We start from the raw sequence: 13,686 nt of genomic DNA, 5'->3' as shown, positions 1-13,686 counted from the left end.
ATCAATATCTTTGAAACGTATGCATAACAGTTTTGCTGATAAGAAAAATAGTTATATTTTTCAAGTCAGACCAAATTCCATGATTGCTTAAATAGACAATTTTTAATTCTTGCCAGCATATGTGACAATCTAATATGCAAAGACACACACAGGCATTTGTAGGAGAAGAACAATTAATTCTGATATGTTTAAATAAGATGGTACTTCAATCAAAATATATATTCCAAAACAATTCTCTGTGATGCTTTTGAATCAGAAGTTTAGAGATGATAGTGTGAATGAGGATGTGGATAGTAAAATATCAAACCTGGCAGCACACAACTCCAATTTAGAAAAGAAATTAGATTTCCCTGAAAAATAGATTAGGAGAGGAAGTGGAGACAAAGTGTAGCAGAACACAAAAACAATTCAAGCAACCCTTTAGAAACTGGCAGAAGGAGTTGCACCTCTGCTTAATGAGGTGGATGATTTAGACACGAACTCCTCAGGTTTTAAATGGTGTTGGAGGGGAGGAATGTAAACTAGTTACTGAGCAAACTGCCTGAAGACTTTAAAGTCTTCATGCTCAGCGTCTCCTACTTCCTTTGCATTGTTGTAGTTCTAACACTTCAAAATATTTGATTACCTAAAAATGGAAAATATTTTAATTAAAAATGTATAAAGTCATAGTGAACAAATAGCTATCAAGTGCTAAAATTGAAAACAGCATGACAATGCTAACTGAAGTTGACAAATGGAGACAACGTCTAACACTCTCGTCTAAAAAGAGATGAGATGATTACGTCCCTAGTTATCTAAAATATTCATTGAGTTCCTATGAGCTGCCCAATCTTTCTATGCTGCAGGGATAACCTTCACAGGTTTGGCATTCTAGTGGAAAAAGACAGAAAACAGAAAAAAAGAAACAACAAGAAAGTTATAGGGAATATTGAAGGGCTTCCCCAATGGCTCAGGAGGTGAAGAATCTGCCTGCCATGCGGGAGAAGTGGGTTCAATCCCTGATCAGGGAAGATCCACTGGAGAAGGAAATTGCAACCCACTCCAGCATTCTTGTTGGAGAATTCCATGGACAGAGGAGCCTGGCTGGCTACAGTCCATGGTGTTGCAAAAAATGAGACATGACCGAGAGACTGAGAGAGACAGAGAGAGAGAGAGTACTGCGTATTACGATAAGAATGAAACAGGGGAGGAAGCTAGGAAGTGCCTGGGCTTGGGGTGAGCGTTGAAATACAAAGAGATGGTCAGAGGAGGACTCACTGAGAAAGTGAAATGAATGAAGGAGACCTGAAGGAGACAAGGATTCAAACCTCCTGGTTCTCAGGGGAAATCATCTCCAGTTGAAGCTTGCTGGTACAAATGTCCAGAACCAAAGTGTTGCAATTACTCCAGGAATATCATGGAGCAGTTGGAGGGCAGTGAGTGAGAAAGAGAAAGAGAGGGTAAAAAATGAAGACAGGGGAAAAGATGCAGTTTGGCTGAAGCCTTGTAGGCCATTAGAAACGTTTGCTTTTACTCTGCATGAAATAGGCATTGGATGCTTCTGTGCAGGAAGTGATGCGTTTTTATTGAAATACATAAGAACATATTTATCTTTTATGTGTTATATGTTATATATATATATATGTAGTATTTAGATATTGCCTAAAATAATACTTATATCCTTGCTAACTTTAAAAGTGTGAAGTCATTTCCATTAATCCTTATGTAAAAAGGTCATATTATTTACAATAGGTATCTTCTTAATTTGGCCTGTTGTTCAAAGCTACTTCAGTAGAATACCCTATAATACTGAAGTTAGAGGACAGGATTATGGCAGAAATCATTGGTTTTCTCCCTAAATTCATTCTGCTTTTTGCCAACAGTAGTAAAATGGCTAACTGAGAATGCTGCCCTCCAGATATGATTGCATTTTCTCCCTTCCCTGACAGATAGGTGAGACCATGTGAGTGGATTCTGGCAAGCAGTAGTGTCCTCCAGCAGTTCTTGAGATTCGTCCTAGAGAAAGAGGGGTGCACACAATGTGTCCCTTATTTTTCTCTGATTCTTCATTCTGTTAAATGACAGCAGCATTTTATAGCGCTTGAGTTGCTTTCTAAGCTCACATGTGCACTTTAGCTTTATGTCTCTGGACACTTAGCATAATGACGATGCGGTTATAAGAATGTGGGCTCTAATGCAAGAATGGCTCTTCAAATTCCAGCTTTGCCACTGGCTTGGCTGTGTCATCTTCAGCAAGCTATTTAACTTCTGTACCCTTAAGTTTTTATTTCCTGTAAAATGGGGTTGTTGTGAGAATTAAGTGACAAGAGAATTAAATGACAAAAAATGTGTATTTTTTACACATACAATGTAAAAAAGTACCTCACAACAGTATACCTCACTCATATACTTCTACTGCTTTGCTGTTGTTCAATCACTAAATTGTGTCTGTCTCTTTGCCATCCCAGGGACTGCAGCATGCCTCGGTCCCCTGTCCTTCACTATCTCCCAGAGTTTGCTCAAATTCATGTCTATTGAGTTGGTGATATATTGAGTTGGTGATATATTGAGTTGGTGATATGTCTACTGAGTTGGTAAATACTTTTGTTTCAATATGATAAATTGGCCCCAAATGTGAACAGTTTAGAAATCACAGTTACCAAGTTTCACAATGTCCTTCCTTAAGACATGGGCAAGGAGGAGGATCACCTAAAATAGTCTTTGTATTTATTTTCAGAGCCACAGTACCAAGACAAAACTATTTTTCTATCCGATTTAACCCAAGTACAATCCAAATTTGTATTTTATATCCAAGTTCCCAAACAGCTGTTGTTTACCCCTGTTACCAGGACCACAATAATGCCAAGTACATAATAGCTGCTCAATAAGTTTTCATTGAGTAAATACATGAAATTAAAAAAAGAAGTTTGAAAATCTTTAAGACCTTGAGGACTTAAATAGTCTTCAGCTCTGGTCTTTATTTTCAGACCATTAAATAAAGCTTCACTAAAGTCAACCTAGTACAATTTAAAGGCAGCTATATGGTGGAAAATATATATTAAGTGCCTTTTCCAGAAGGAAACTCAATAAATGAGTAAGTACAAAGAGGAAAAATAATCAACATTATCTTTATCTGGTGATTATTTCTAGTATCCTATCCTAAGGCTACTATCCAAACACAGAAAAAAGGCTTGGAAAAATAAATAAGCAAAAAGCTTTTTTTTTTTAATGCTGCTAGAATATAAGTTTTAATGAATGAGACAAGGTGATGTTACTGCCAGAAAATAGCCAACCTGGTGGAAAAGAACCTAGAGGACTCAGTTTGAATACGTGCTTCTCTTTGAGCAAAGTTAGAAGTAAGGATATTTTGGTGCCTTGGAGACTATGATGTCTGTTTATAAGCAGTCCATTTAGACCAAGACTGCCTTCCTTGGAGGGAAAATTAAAGGAAAATTTTTGCAAAGAACAGAGGAACATAAGATGCATGTGGTGCTACACCTGGGTATAAAGGTTTTATGCTGTCCTTTTCATTTGTTTTTATCTCTGTACAGTGGAATTATGGGTAATTTTTCTCCCATTTTGAACTTCTCTGTACCTTTCCAATTTCCGGGAAAGAGCATACTGTTTTTAATAATCAAAACAAACAAATACTAAGTGAAGCTGTAAGTTAGCAGAACCTAAAACTTTCAACTAGATAGGTAATATTACCTGAAACTGTCATAAATAAGATAACTTTTTAAATATGTTAAAAATAAGGATTGGCTAGAGAAATAGTTTGAGTGAGTTAAAAGTTATGCAGATATTGTGAGTGTTGTGAATTGTGAGATGGTGTGACTCTTTTAAAAACAATTGTATTTATTTGTTTTTGGCTGTGCGAGGTCCTCATTTGCTGTATGGGCTTTTATCTACTAAGTGTTAGTCGCTCAGTCCTGCCTGACTGTTTGCGACCCCATGGACTGCAGCCTACCAGGCCCCTCTGTCCATGAGATTTTCCAGGCATAGGTACTGGAGTGGGTTGCCAGTTCCTTCTCCAGGGGATCTTCCCAACCCAGGGATCGAACCCAGGTTTCCTGCACTGCAGGCAGATTCTTTACCAACTGAGCTACAAGGGAAGCAGGTGCAGTGAAAACTGCAACCCTCTCGATTTGGGATGTGGGCTTCTCTTCCTGAGGAGCACAGGCTCTGGAAAATGCACGGGCGTCAGTAGCTGTGGCAAGTGAGCTCCACAGTTTTGGTTCCTGGGCCCTAGAACACAGCTCAACAGTTGTGATGCATGAGCTTAACCGCTCTGCAGAGCGGGGGATCTCCCTGGACCAGGATCAAATCCAAGGCTCCTGCATTGTCAGGTGGAGTCTTCACCACTGAGCTACCGGGGAAACTGCTGAGGTAGTGTAAATCTTACAGGAGTAAAAACCTGGAGGATACATGGGGCAGAGCCAAGAATTAATAATGAAGGCTCATCTTCATAGCGAAGAAATAAAAAAAAAAAAAAAAAAAAGAAGCAATTGAACCTGTGAAATAGGTTATGGGATTTCAACTTATGGATCTATAAATTATGGGATTTCAAATTGCAGATTAAAGGGATACCAACAGACCAAAGTATGAACAAGCAATTTGACTTTGGGCCAGCTACCTAAGGGAGATACCATCTATCTCTAAGAATGTTTATGAAGATTTAATCAGGTAATACAGGGCAAACAGTCCTCATCAATTTTTTTCCTGAAGTGGTGGCACAGAAAGTGAAGGAAAAAAACATAAAAAAGCTTTAACCCATCTTAAAGAAAGAAATTCAGAATTATTTGGTAAGCACTAGAAATTAATAGAAATTAAAGTTAGATATTAAAAGCTGATATTTTTCAAAAACAGAAATATATTTACCTTCTGACAGCTAATTTCTATTAAACTACTTATAGTATAAATAAAAAATATAAAAAATAACAATAAAATAATCTTACAGTGATGTACACCATATTACAATTCAGATACTATACCACTAAATATAAACCTGCTAATTTTCTTTAGCACAGATGGCAACAAGAATAAACTGAAGAATATGTCAAATGTCACTTGGGTGTTAAACTCCAGAATCAACACATTATGGATTCTAACTGAGATAGCCAACATTATCTTGACAGGATAGACTGTAGGTGAACAAAGTGAAAGTGAAAGTGAGGTCACTCAGCCCTGTCTGACTCTTTGGACCCTGTGGACTGTAGCCTATCAGGCTCCTTGGTCCATGGGATTTTCCAAGCAAGAGTATTGGAGTGGGTTGCCATTTGCTTCTCCAGGGGATCTTCTCGACCCAGGGACTGAACCCAGGTCTCCCAGATTGTAGGCAGACGCTTTACCCTCTGAGGCTCTGGGGGAGTCCCTGCATGAACAAAAAGACATGCCAGAGCCTTGGAGTCGATGCTAAGCAAGCCGTTCAATGCGCCAAGTGGCAAGTTGGTGTTCTTTGGGAGAAATCATGTATCAACATTCATGATAATCTAACATATATGTGGACATGGGAGTCTGGGACCAAGAATGTTTAATTACTAGGAGGGGAAGAATTGCTGTGAATTCAGGTTCAGTCTCAGTCAGCAACCTTTCTGTGGCTAGTCGCTTCCCATGAAGTTTGCCTACTAGGAGAGAATGTGTGGGTATGCAAGCTGCAATAATTTCTTTCACTTAGCTCTTATATTTATAATCTAAATTCATAAATTATCATTCTGCTCTTTACCTGTCATCTTTGCTACAGTGGCATTTGTTATTATAATAAACTATGTGGCAAAGACAAGGTCAGTGTTAATATCCAGAAGATGGAGAGCTGAGTTATTTATCATACCAGACTAACTTTCACAGGATTTTCCCTCAACTACCCACTTGTATTTTTAAAACAGACTACATACATATATATTATATATATGTATATATATAAAATAAAGCTCAACTATTGTACTTTATATATATATATATAAAATAAACCTCAGTTATTATAGTTTTCAATGTTAATCTTCTACTACAGACATACATTTACAACCAAAAGACTAATTACTTGGTTCAAGTCAACTTTGCAGAAAATTCAAGAAATAAAATAGATTATTATTTTGGTGAAGTGATTAAAATATGTAAACCATGTTATAATAGCAGGAGATACAATTAATCAGAAAACATAAACATTATAAAGTTCATATTTCAAATTAGCTGGTATAATACATTGAAAAGAAGATTGTTGAAAAGAGATCACTCAGGAGATAGCTAAGAGTAATAAGGTCCTAATCATTAGCAGGGCTGAAAGGAGAAAGAGTTGTAATTAGGAAACTCTTAGTATGTGTCTTGCACTGTAAGCACAGAAATGGCCTGGCAGATTAAGCAGACAAGTTTACTGAAAGGATATCGGGTGACTCAAAGAACTGAGGAGACTAGATTACTTCTATCAGGTTCCCAGCTGAACTTTCAGTAACAAAGCTACAATCCTGGCTATCGAAGTGACCCAATGAGAAAGCATTCTTTTTCCACGGAAGCCACTGATTGTGATGTTATGCAGCTAACATCATTGCTCTTATTGCTATGACCTAGAATTTAATGTCACTGTTAATTCTTTTCCAGGATCTTGATAATGCAATCATTGTCAGGCACCTCTCACATCACCCCTTGCCAACAGTGGATTCTATATAGAAACTCCTTCCTTAGTTTGCTTCTTTTTGTATTAGACCCTCAAACAAGTCTGTTTGTTACAGATCAGGTCCTAGATACAAAGATCCAGGAAGCTGATTTTTCTTCTACATGGGGAAAGCAGAATTCAAAGGATGGAGATTTCCTGAACATAGCAAATGTGTTCAGAAATGTTGAGTGTCCCAGAAAACAATGATAAGTTGTACTATAAGCATACATTTTAGAATTTATTTCTTTTTTTATTGGAAGTGGTTGACACAATGTAGTAAAGGAGAGGAGTGAGGTAGAATGAGATGGAGAATAAGGGATCAAGGAACTTTAAGCTTTTTTATTTTGTTGTTTTGTTTGTTAAAACTTAAGCAGTTGTCTAACTCTACAAATAATATAGCAAAATGGACTGTCATTTAACTAAATGTTGCACTATTATATAATTAACTTGAGTTTACACATTTTAAAATGAAGTAATGGATCTATAATATTGGGCACATAACAACACTGTAGATGAAAACAAGATGCATCAGAGTTTTTTGACCTCAAGAAGTCAACACAGACATATGAGAAATTCTAGATCAGACTGTTAGACCAGTACTTATGTGTGTGCTATTGACAGAGGCTGGAAGTCTAGTGGTAGCTTAATGAGGGGTGAAGATTCCTCAGTGACTCTGCCCTTAGCTAGAATGTTAAGGGTACACATGGGTTACATTTGGTTATATGTGCAACTATGTTTATGCTCTTATTTCCCACATATAATAGATTGAGGAGATAGCCAATAATCCTTCATTAAGCACATATTTGAGTAGGATTCACCAAATACCAGGAATTTTGCAAGGTACAAAGGATACACAGAAAAATAAAACAAGACCTCTGTTCTGATAGAACCTGATAATGTGATAAATGTTATGAGAAAATTAAACATTGGCAGTATGAAAGCAGGCACAAATTCTCTAATATAACAGAGGTGGCAAAAAATAGATCCCTTAAAAAAGAAGTACCTAAAGGGCATTTTAAGAGAAGAGTCAAATAAAGCATTTAGGAGAAGAATCATTGAGTCAAGACTTGCAGCTACAAGTGATTTTTTTTTTTTTTAATTAGCATCGTCACTTTCAAACATTGGATCTTTGAAAATAGAAAAAAAAAATGGTAATAAGTTTATCAATATCGGAGTTTTTTCAAGGCAACCACAAATATAATTTCTTCCTATAAACTAATAAGGAAAACACAAAATAATAAAAAATAATAAATAAACAAATAAAAAATATAAATAATAATAAAAACACAAAATAATAAAAGTCATAAACTGAAAAATCATAATTTCTTATATAAGAAGTATGGTATAGATAAACTGAACCCAAATGCTTCTGATTGAATTATGTTTTCATACCCAGGAATGTTTAATATTGAACAAAATAAGGAAATCATGAGTATCATTCAACAACATCCAGGCATCATAGTAATATACTCCATAATCATTATTTCACAATATTTATTTTTTATTAATCTATATTAGTTACAATACCAACCAAAACCCAACAAAAGCATGTTCTTTCTAAATTTATGATGTTTCTCTTTTTCAGTCTCAGAAGTTTTACTTAAGAAAAAATAATGCTTAATCTTTAATCAGTTCAAGTGTTCAGAAAGTGTCCTGGGGAATTCTTCGGTCTTGTGTTGCATTTCCCACTGCAGTGCTTTTTGGATGTGCTAAAGTGATGTAATAATCTCTTTCCTTCACAGTCCGGGTTCTTTACTTAGGCTGGACCCTTTACAAACATAGTGATAATGTGCCTGTCTCCCCAGACACCTAGCTGACCTCACAGCACTTTAAAGTTCTTCATAATACAGAGTCTCTGGTACCTGTCAGAACTTCCTCACAATCTTCAAAAAAAAATTACAAAGAAATAAATTTAAAAATAATCTGCCAAGTAAATTATTTTATAATATAATGCAAATATAAGAACTAGTCCCTGAAAAACTTGAGATTTCAATGCTTGAGAATCACTTCTATGAGTTTTACAACATAAAAGTAGGTGACCAGTGCTTCAGTATTGGGACAAAGATGCCCTGAAATGTCGGTGGTATTAGAAAGTGAGAGAAGCATCTCTAAAAGATGATGAGAAGAGAAACTCACATGACTGATAGTTAATATTTTTTAAAAGGTATCTTGAAAGATTCTTGCATCTTAAAATTAAATAGTTATTTTTTCATGGTTTAAAGGAAAAAAGAGAAAAATATATCAAGTACAATGAATTTAACTTAAATGATTAAATAATCAGTTGCTAATCAAATATCTTGTAACCTGAGATGTTTGCAACAGCTTTTGGAAAGCAATGAGATCATTTTTTAAAGTTCAATCTAAACTAAACAAATGGGGAGGGAGGGGAAGCATTAAAAACACATAAAATAAAACAGATGCAGACATTGAAATGCACTTGACTAGACCTAAACAGAAGTAGAATGCTAAAAGAAATAAAAACTTCTATCTTCTCCACTAGAAGTGGAGCCTAATTTCTTAGGTTGCTTTTTAGTATCTCTTCTTGTTTAACTCAAAATTTCTTACACTTGAAATTTAAAAATCAGTTAGAACTACAAGGATAACCCTACTGTTATCTTCAGAGAGTAGGTTGAATTTAACTGCTGAGTTCACGACACTATCATCAAAATAGAGTACTTTTCCTTCCCCATAGAAAACTCACCTAGCTAGGATCCTCATTCACTTCAAAACAGTCGGCTTCAAAAGAATTGCCTTGAGTTAACCTGCAAATGTGAGTGAAAGTTTCAAGGTGCAACTCAAGATTTAATACAATTAATTAATCATTGAAATAATGGGGGTGTCCATAGACCATCAATTAACTACTTTAAAGAAATGTTCCATCTCTCACTCAAAGTACCAGTTTTAATGGATGTTTTTAAGTCACATTTAACACATTTAAAGTGATCATTAACTCAAAGACTAAGGTATATGAGTTCTCTCATAGAGTAGCAGGAAAATAAGTTGATTTATCAAATAAAGTGCTAGAATTTCTGCCAGAGTTTTACTCCAGGAAGCAAATGAATTCTCTCAATCTAGCTATTATCAATTTATCAGGAAGTTGACAATCAAATTGAATCACTCCATGAAGTGAATGAATGAGATCTCCACCCACTGCCCCCATGGATTTTTGCATTTTCAGTAGCTAATTTTTTAAATGGTGGTTCTTCAGAAATATGACATAGCAAAATGAAATCAAATCATGACAAAAAGTCTTTTTTGAACTAGGATAGTTTTTTTTTAAGACAGTTAAATCTTACTTAACAATCTCAAAGCCTATTAGTCTGTTTGTGCTGCTATGGCAGAATGCTGTAGACTGGGTGTCTTATAAAACAGAAATTTATTTTCCATAGTTCTGGAGACTAGGAAGTCCAGGTTCAAAGCACCAGCCGATTCTGTGTCTGGGGAGAACCCACTTCCTGTTCATCTAAGGCAGTCTTCTTGCTATAACCTCAACATGGCAGAAGGTGCAAGGGAGCTTGCTGGGGTCACCTTTAGAAGGACACCAATCTCATTTATGAGAGCTCAGTCTTGACTGAATCATCTCTCATGTACTAATATTGTCACATGAGGAATAGGTTTCACCATATGAAATTGAAGGGTACACATGTATCCAATCCACAACAATTCTATTTTCCAGATTATTCCAGCCCTTTGTAGGGCTTCTTTGTTCATATGTACTTTGTATATATGTGTGTGTGTGTGTGTGTGTGTGTGTGTGTGTGTGTGTGTGTGTATACTGCTTGTGGAAAAGCCTGATTTTAGGAAAATTTTCTGAAGCCATAGGTAATTTGGGAGAATGAGGAAAGTCCTTTTTATCATAAAAAGTCATAGATTATTATTTGGGTCAATTTCTGCTTTTAAATATAAAGAGGAACATCATTTTATTAAAGTTTTGCACTTTAAACTGTACATTTGAAAATAAATAGTTCATGTCTTATTTAGCTTGACACTTACTCTGATGACTAGGTAAATGGAAATATTTCTTCTCTTTGTCCTCACTCTTTCATTTCATTATGTGATACTGATGACAAGCTTTTCACCTAGATTGCAGCTAGCAGTCTTTGAGCATCACCTGCCAGAAGTGATTAATACCAATCAAACAGAGTTTGTTCAGTTGGAAAGACTGGCAGAAAACATTTATCATCTTCTCAAGGCATTAGAGTTCCAGATTGGCTCTGTGCTTGAGATAAACAGGATATAAATGCATTTGCTCCAATATTCACCTTGTAATCACATTTATTGAGTCTATTTTCCCAAGAAATGCAAGTAACTGTGCTTGCACTCTTCAAAGGCCTTCAAAATTAAATTGCATACCTTTAAATTTTTTCAGTAATAATTCTAACATCCGTATTGTAAATTAGAGAGAAACCAAGTAATACCCAATAAGACAAAATGTCTTGATCAAAATTTCTGAGATTTCTTCTTAGATAATGAAATATAAATGAGCTATTACCAGCTTCATGTTTTGAGGCATTTGTTTATGTTTCCCTGGTGTTGCTGTTTAGTATAAAACAAGTGTACTTTGGTGAGGGGGAAGGGGAGATGTAAGAAGGGTACAGGCCAAAACTAACAATCCTGTCTTTTTCAGGGAGTTGAAAACAGGTAGTTGAGATAGAACCCAGAGATGACAGAATGAGAGCAATGAGAAAAACAAGAATGTAGCATTTGGTAATCTCATACTGCTGCCCACGTCTCACCAACTCCCTGCCTCTGCCTCACCAGCACCGACCTGTCCCATCTCTAAAATCCTCAAAGCTCACTCCCCTTCTTCCCTGCCATGCACCTTCCAACCTCAATACTGTTTGGTTCTATATGATCATCCAGGGTCTGGGTATAATGCAGTTTATTTCCTCCTCTAATCTCTTTCTGGTCTATTATTTGGTGTAAACTCTATCTGGGTTTCCCCAATTTTTTTTTTAAGAATCTACATTGAAGCTAAAAATAAACATTAGAATAAGCATTTCTGCTATAATAATTTTAAATATCCTCAAGGCAATGTGGTCCAGGCTTCTCAATGACTAGGGAAAAAAAACATAAACAAAAGAGAAGCACATGTGGAGAGCACACAGCCATCGTTTCATGGTTTGTCCTTTCCTTCACTTAGTAAACATTTATCTAGCATTTGCCTTGCATGGCCAAGCCCTCAAGGGGCTCACTGACTAATGGGCTAGACAGAACAACAAAAAAATCAATTCTCACAATACCTTACATCAAAATAAATGTGTGTATATAGTGTATATCTAAGAGGCCCACAGAGAGGGTGTTTGGAAGGACACCCAACTGTTAGGGAAGAACAAGGGAGAGTCAAGGCTGTCTCATTGAGCAGTGGCTATAAAGACGGAGGCATGAAGGAGCAGGATAAACTTAGGGAATGAAAAGTGGTTCAGTTTGCCCACTGATGACAGATGATGAGAAGGGAACAGGGAGCAGAGTTTTGATCAGGGAAGGTCTTATTTGTCATAAATACTTTGAGCATTACCCAGAGTCAGTGAAGCCATGATCATATCTCAGAAAGAGTTTAAACAGGGAGTAATATAATTAGATTTACAAATCACAAGGTTAATCCTGGTAAGTTTATTTTTTATTTTTTTTTTTAATCCTGGTAAGTTTAAAAGATGATTGGAGAGCAAAAAATAAAAACCAGGAGACAAGTTACTGCAATTATCTAAGGGAGAAATTATGAGAGGTTGAAAGCAGTGGAAGCAGACATTTTCAGTTCAGGTTTTCAATACAGAAACCTAAACAACCTATACTTATATGTCATGCTGTTGCTTTTTAAATTAACTACTGCACGTATTTACGCAATATAGTCGCCATCAACTGATGTTGCTCTCTTGATATTCCTACTCTGAAACTCACAGTGGTTGCAGTTTTGCAGGAAACATCCTTCTTCACATAGTAGAAGTCACATACTGACTTTTGTCATAGGGGCAAACCTGGCAATTAGTTAATAAACTCAAGACATCTTGTTTTATCCTTTGATGACCTTAAAATATGAAAATGCCTAAAATTAGTTTTACCTAAAAATTCTGCTTTTGACGTGTAAATATAGCTTTAAGAAAACCATAATAAAAGGTAAATAGAAAGTGCTATAAAACATAGTTCTTCAAACTAGACAGGTAAAATAATCTTAAAATTCAATTATTCTCTTACAGTGAGTTTGGGATTCCTAGGAAGTAGGAATCCCAAGCCATAAACGGTTTCTTACTAATCAGATTTTAGGAAAAGTCACACATAGAAAACTGTTAAGGTGGAAGGTCAGAGTTAGTACTTCAAGAACTTACTGAAAAGCATGTGTTACTTAAAACTGTTTGCTCAAGTCAGAACCTTTATTAACTGCATTCTTTTCTTCTGGAAGATAGAATTCAACTATAAATTATTTGGATAGACTACAATCTCCACCTTATTTTACCAAGGCTTTTATCCTCCTACACAGAAGTGTATTTCTTAACACAACTCAAAAGACATCAAGTTCCTCATCCAACCTATTCACCAACTCTAAATGGGATTTGACGTTACGAGGTCAGCATTGCTTTTCCTCATAGATGACTAACAAATTTACGGAGACATAAGTTCACTGTTCTCACATGGATCACTGCGCAACAGACCAGTGGTTTTTGATTGTAACATTTAGGTTTCAGTTATTAAATGAAAGCGGAAACTCAGGCTGTGACAAATTGCTTGGCACCTAAACAATGATCCAGAGAGGTGGCCATAAGGAAAGCTAACTTATTTCCAGGTTTCAAGAAGAAGATTGGCCAATAATAGTGAAGTTACATCATTTTGTAAAATTTTATGAAATTCAAATATTAGAATAAAATATGATTTACAGTCTTAGTGTTTCATTGGTTTACACAAAATTCTTAGAAATTATAATGCATTTCAATTTTTCTTAAAATGTTCACAAAGCTAACATATCATAAAAGTAAATTTTAAACAATTATAGTTTATTTTGTTATGCATTAACCTTTTAAATAAATTCAGCACCTTAAAAGCATAGGAAACTAATTGTCTTATTAGTG

Source organism: Cervus canadensis, chromosome 27, assembly GCF_019320065.1.
Source record: "Cervus canadensis isolate Bull #8, Minnesota chromosome 27, ASM1932006v1, whole genome shotgun sequence".
Lineage (NCBI taxonomy): Eukaryota > Metazoa > Chordata > Mammalia > Artiodactyla > Cervidae > Cervus > Cervus canadensis.
Note: the sequence above shows the minus strand (reverse complement) of the source record.